Source organism: Macrobrachium nipponense, chromosome 27 (assembly GCF_015104395.2).
Source record: "Macrobrachium nipponense isolate FS-2020 chromosome 27, ASM1510439v2, whole genome shotgun sequence".
NCBI classification, from domain to species: Eukaryota; Metazoa; Arthropoda; class Malacostraca; order Decapoda; family Palaemonidae; genus Macrobrachium; species Macrobrachium nipponense.
Window position 1 is genome coordinate 72,408,407 of NC_087216.1, and position 6,000 is coordinate 72,414,406.

General features: G+C 40.5%; 1 long non-coding RNA gene across 2 annotated transcripts in view; it reads left to right on the top strand.

Moving 5' to 3' along the window:
* LOC135201080 (uncharacterized) overlaps nucleotides 1-3,415 on the top strand; it is a 30,425-nt gene extending 27,010 nt beyond the window's left edge. For both annotated transcript variants that reach the window (XR_010311446.1, XR_010311445.1), the window contains exons 4-5: nucleotides 556-827; nucleotides 3,212-3,415. This is a non-coding gene — a long non-coding RNA (uncharacterized LOC135201080). The remainder of the gene's footprint in view (nucleotides 1-555; nucleotides 828-3,211) is intronic.
* Nucleotides 3,416-6,000: the final 2,585 nt, after the last annotated feature.

Sequence of the window (6,000 nt, forward strand, 5' to 3'; positions counted from 1 at the left end):
CATCTTTGGATTTAGCTGTAATCTTGATGTGTTTATAAACCGTCAACAGCTCCCAAACAATTTGGAAACTGCCATTTGTTGTCAAAATGTTCAGCGATCTTGAGCCATTCATCCTGTGATGTAGGGAACTGGAAAGAAAAAGCTACAATAGAATATTTTCCATAAATGTTATATAATATGATATAATGATATTATGTGATACAATAATGTGCTAATAGATTATATAATGGGGCGTCATGGTCTAGTGGTAGAACGTCTGACTGCCAATCAGAAGGGCCCGGGTTCGATCCCCGGGTGGCACAGATCACCTGCTGAACTAGGACGGTCTTTAACCTCAATAGCTATCAGCTATTCGGTGCTAAACGGCCTTGGTCTAAAAGGGTTCTACAGAAATGTGGAACTCGATAAAAAGATCATGGGTAACATTGAGCTGGCAACTCAATCTGGCAATCGTGAAATGGTGATGTGTGTCCTTACAGGACGGTTCCCACTCTCTATAGAGGAAAAAGGGATAAGGTATATGATATATATATATTAACATATAATTTTTGGCAGGCTTGTGACATTAGTGGAGAGGAAGTCGATGAATCATTGGTAAGTGATGCATCAACAAGCAATGACACAACCCCCACACCTCAACCAACATCTACCATCAAGAAAAGGAAGAAACAAACTCCTACAACCGCGATGGAACAACTAGTCACGGTGATAGGCGAACGAATTCAAAATTCACCGTGGGGGGGCAGAGGACCACCATGATCATTTTGGAAAGAGTTTGGCTGCTAAACTGAAGAAATTCCCAGCACGCAAAGGATCTATGCTGAAAAGTTAGTAAATGATGTAATGTTTGCTGCGGACTAGGTCACCTTAGTTCTGCAAGTGTTTTTCAATGCATATCACTTTGTAATGCCTACAATAGTCGAGCCTAGCATGTCAACCCCAAATCACGAAAGATCAAACTTCACATAGCTTAGTCCAGGATATTTTTCAAACTTTACTAGTCTTTGAATATAGTCATGTTGCAATATTTATAAAAAAATTAAAAGTTTATTTCCCCAAGTTCTTGATAATATTTACTGTTTCTTTTTAATTTACATTTTCCTTAATTTTATTCATACAATGAAATGGATATAGAAGTAAATGTTTATTTCTTTAAGTTCCTGAAATATGCTCCATCTTTGGATTTAGCTGTAAAGATGGAGCATATTTCAGGAATTATAAAGGTTTTGATAGCATGGTGTTAATGGTAATGAAGAAAACAGTAGGAGAAGGAAAAACCAACCTAAGCATGGCATGGATAGACTATAAGAAAGCCTTCGACATGATACCACACACATGGCAATAGAATGCCTAAAATATATGGGGGCAGAGGAAAATACCATCAGCTTTCCTCAAAAAATACAATGCGCAAACTGGAATACAATACTTTACAAGCTCTGGAATAAGACTAGCAGAGGTTAATATCAGGAGAGGGATCTTCCAGGGCGACTCACTGTCCCCACTACTCTTCGTAGTAGCCATGATTCCCATGACGAAAGTACTACAGAAGATGGATGCCGGGTACCAACTCAAGAAAAGAGGCAACAAAATCAACCATCTGATGTTCATGGACGACATCAAGCTGTATGGTAAGAGCATCAAGGAAATAGATACCCTAATCCAGACTGTAAGGATTGTATCTGGGGACATCAGAATGGAGTTTGGAATAGAAAAATGCGCCTTAGTCAACATACAAAAAGGCAAAGTAACGAGTACTGAAGGGATAAAGCTACCAGATGGGAGCAAACATCAAACACATAGATGAGACGGGATACAAATACCTGGAAATAATGGAAGGAGGGGATATAAAACACCAAGAGATGAAGGACACGACCAGGAAAGAATATATGCAGAGACTCAAGGCGATACTCAAGTCAAAACTCAACGCTGGAAATATGATAAAAGCCATAACACATGGGCAGTGCCAGTAATCAGATACAGCGCAGGAATAGTGGAATGGACGAAGGCAGAACTCCGCAGCATAGATCAGAAAACCAGGAAACAAATGACAATACACAAAGCTACACCCAAGAGCAAATACGGACAGACTATACATAACACGAAAGGAAGGAGGGAGAGACTACTAAGTATAGAGGACTGCGTCAACATTGAAAACAGAGCACTGGGGCAATATCTGAAAACCCAGTGAAGACGAGTGGCTAAAGAGTGCATGGGAAAGAAGGACTAATAAAGTAGACGAAGACCCAGAAATATAACAGAGACAGGAGAAAAGACAGAAAGAACAGAGGACTGGGGCACAACAAACCCAAACCTGCACGGACAATACATGAGACAGACTAAAGAACTAGCCAGCGATGACAATTGGCAATGGCTACAGAGGGGAGAGCTAAAGAAGGAAACTGAAGGAATGATAAACAGCGGCACAAGATCAGGCCCTAAGAACCAGATATGTTCAAAGTACGATAGACGGAAATAACATCTCTCCCATATGTAGGAAGTGCAATACGAAAAATGAAACCATAAACCACATAGCAAGCGAATGCCCGGCACTTGCACAGAACCAGTACAAAAAGAGGCATGATTCAGTGGCAAAAGCCCTCCACTGGAGCCTGTGCAAGAACATCAGCTACCTTGCAGTAATAAGTGGTACGAGCACCAACCTGAGGGGTGGATAGAAAACGATCAGGCAAAAGATCCTCTGGGACTATGGTATCAGAACGGATAGGGTGATATGTGCAAATAGACCAGACGTGACGTTGATTGACAAAGTCAAGAAGAAAGTATCACTCATTGATGTCGCAATACCATGGGACACCAGAGTTGAAGAGAAAGAGAGGGAAAAATTGATAAGTATCAAGATCTGAAAATAGAAATAAGAAGGATATGGGATATGCCAGTGGAAATCGTACCCATAATCATGGAGCACTAGGCCCACGATCCCAAGATCCCTGAAAAGGAATCTAGAAAACTAGAGGTGAAGTAGCTCCAGGTCTCATTGCAGAAGAGTGTGATCCTAGAAACGGCACACATAGTAAGAAAAGTGATTGGACTCCTAGGGAGGCAGGATGCAACCCGGAACCCCACACTATACATAACCACCCAGTCGAATTGGAGGACTGTGATAGAGCAAAAAAAAAAAAAAAAAAAAAAAAAAAAAAAAAAAAAAAAAAAAAAATAATAATAATAATAATAATAATATGTTTTATTTCAGCTCGGGGCCATATACATTGAGTATACAAGATACAGGGACAGTAACATACACAATCTAGATACATGAGATATGATAAAATAGAAAAAGAAAATGAATAATCGGCACTTATCCATAATATAGCTGAGGTAGCATAAAAGCTAGTAATCATCATACTGGTAATAACAGTAATAATATTGGTGAGAAAAAAAAAAATGCATTGCGAGTAATAACAGTTGGTGCACATATATAACTCAAATTTCCAACTAGAGACCTTAGGTGGTTACAGTAGTCAGGTCCAAAAGGGCTTAATACATAAATTAAATGTAAACAAAACGTTTAAGTTGATAGGAATCACAGTAATAATGAAAAATTAAAATATCAGCAATAAATGTAATAATGACAAAAAACTGCTTGATGACATCTTGCCAATACAGAGATTAAGTCCTTTAGGGGACAAAGGCCTCATTTTCCCATCTCTCCCACAATTTAGATCTTCTTCTTGCTTCACTCCTTAGGATGCTTTGTATGAGCGAGTTGCTGCTGTTTCTCACTCGGGTTACCAGACTGGACATTGTTCGCCTAACAATGATTTTTAAATTGTCCAGGTGGTTTTCAATGAACATCTGTGTGGCGGAGTGGTAGCGGAGAGTGTTTGTGAGGCGTCTCAGAATGTCATTGTGCACAACAGTGATGCGTCTCATGGTCTCTCGGGTATAGTTCGTCCAGAGGGAAACACCCATAGATACTGTAGCAGTAACGAGCGGAATAGCAGCAGTTTTCACGTCTCGGTGACAGAAGGCAAAACCTCCTTGCAATCATCTTGCCAGCTGCACATAGTTTTACAAACGCCTCTGTTTCAATGTCCTGCCGTATCTTTTAGGTCGTCGGTGATAATGTGACCCAAATACGGAAATTCGTGCACAAATTCCAGCCGATGGTTTCCGAGGAAAATTTGAGGTTCTGCAATATGCTTAAGCGATCTCGGGAGCAGCGACATGCACTGGGTTTGGTTTTGTTGTAGATTATATCAATTCCTCTGCATATTGGCGGCCAGGTGTCGATGAGGTCGTTGGAGACCTTGCACTGATGGGGAAATCAGAACCATATCGTCGGCGTAACAGAGGTTGTTTATAGTTGTTTCATTGACGGTGCATCCGATTGGGAGCGAGTTCAGTTTGACATTAATGTTTATCAATATTTTTTTTCAACTGCAGTGTTCTTTACATTTATTCATATCATAAATGGATACAAAAAGTACAGCTTTATTTTCTTACTTTCAGGTAACCTATCATTGTTGTGCAAACGTTTTTTTTTTTTAATTGTAATAATAAAATTGAAATAGAAGTTACAAGTTTGTTTGCTTACCTTCATATAATCCTCCATTACCGTGTTAATAATGGTACTGCATGTCTCTGGAATAATTTTGCCAAGCAATTGTGGTGATATCCTTGTACGGAACTTTAAATCTTCATAGGATTGTCCGGTCGCTAAAAACCTGAGAGTTGCTGACAATCTTTGGTGAGGCGATACTGCTTCCCTCATATTAGTATCCTGCTTTTTAATATAAGGAGTAACACAGGACAGCAACTGATCATAGGTTTCTTCGTCCATTCTTAAATAATTAAGCCAGTCTTGTGGTTCAAATCTCAGTTCTTCCATCAAAAATGTGTGATTTTAAATCCCTTCCCTGTAGCCAATCCTTACACCATTTTGATTTAGTCTTTCTTCGTTTCTTCAAAGTAGAATGCGCCGCAACAAGCCCTTATGACATCAACAATAACTCATTATCACAAAAAATAGAGGAAGCCATTTCGATTGTCTAATCACCACGGTAGTCTATCCTACACTGATGAACGCACTGACCGTTAGTGGACGTCCTAGTTCTGACACTGAAGGAATTCCTTCAGTAATTACTGATCGTGAATGGGCTGCATAAGATTTCTTCTGAGAGGCGAGGAAAGCTGACAGTGGAATCTGCCTCGGCAAAAGAAAGTGACAAGCTAAAACCATTATCTCACCTTGGAGGAATTAAAGTGGAGTGTGCAGTGCACGCTTTTTAGAATTACTCCAAGGGCTCGTAGAGGAATTAAGGGATCAAGGGGTAATAAGAATTGAAAGACTGAAGAAGAAGATAAATGGAGTCCTTGTCCCACTTCCCAATTTAATTGTTACACTCAATTCCACCCGATTGCCTAGTATAGTGAAAGCAGCCTGGTTATGTTTCAAGGCTAAACAATATATCCCAAGACTGAGGAGATGTTTTTATTGTCAAGAATTCGGACATATGTTGGGGTCCTGTAGACAGAAACTACAAGTCAAGCCTGCTACTTGTGTTAAATGCAGTGAACCAGAGCATGGCATATGTAATGAGGCCAGATGTATGCATTGTGGAGATAATCATCCATCATCTTCACTTAATTGCGATATATACATCATGGAAAAAGAAATTCAGACATTAAGGGTGACCGAGCGTATCACATTTGGAGAGGCAAAAGAGAGAGTGTTGAGTCAGTACATTAGACCAGGAATCTCCTTTTCCAGTGTTGCTGCCAACCGAAGAAGAAATATCAATGTCACCAAAACTAATGTTAATAAAAAACCAGTTACGACCTGTACTCGCGCCTCTTTGGAGGCGGCACCAGTGATTGCTGGCGCTCATGCCTCCTCGGAGGCTGCGCCGGTGATTCCTGGCGCCCCTGCCTCTTCGGAGGCAGTGCCAGTTGATTCTGGCACTCCCGCCTCTTTGGAGGCAGTGCCAGTGGTTTCTGGCACTTCTGCTTCTGTGGAAGCAGAACCAGTGATTTCTGGGA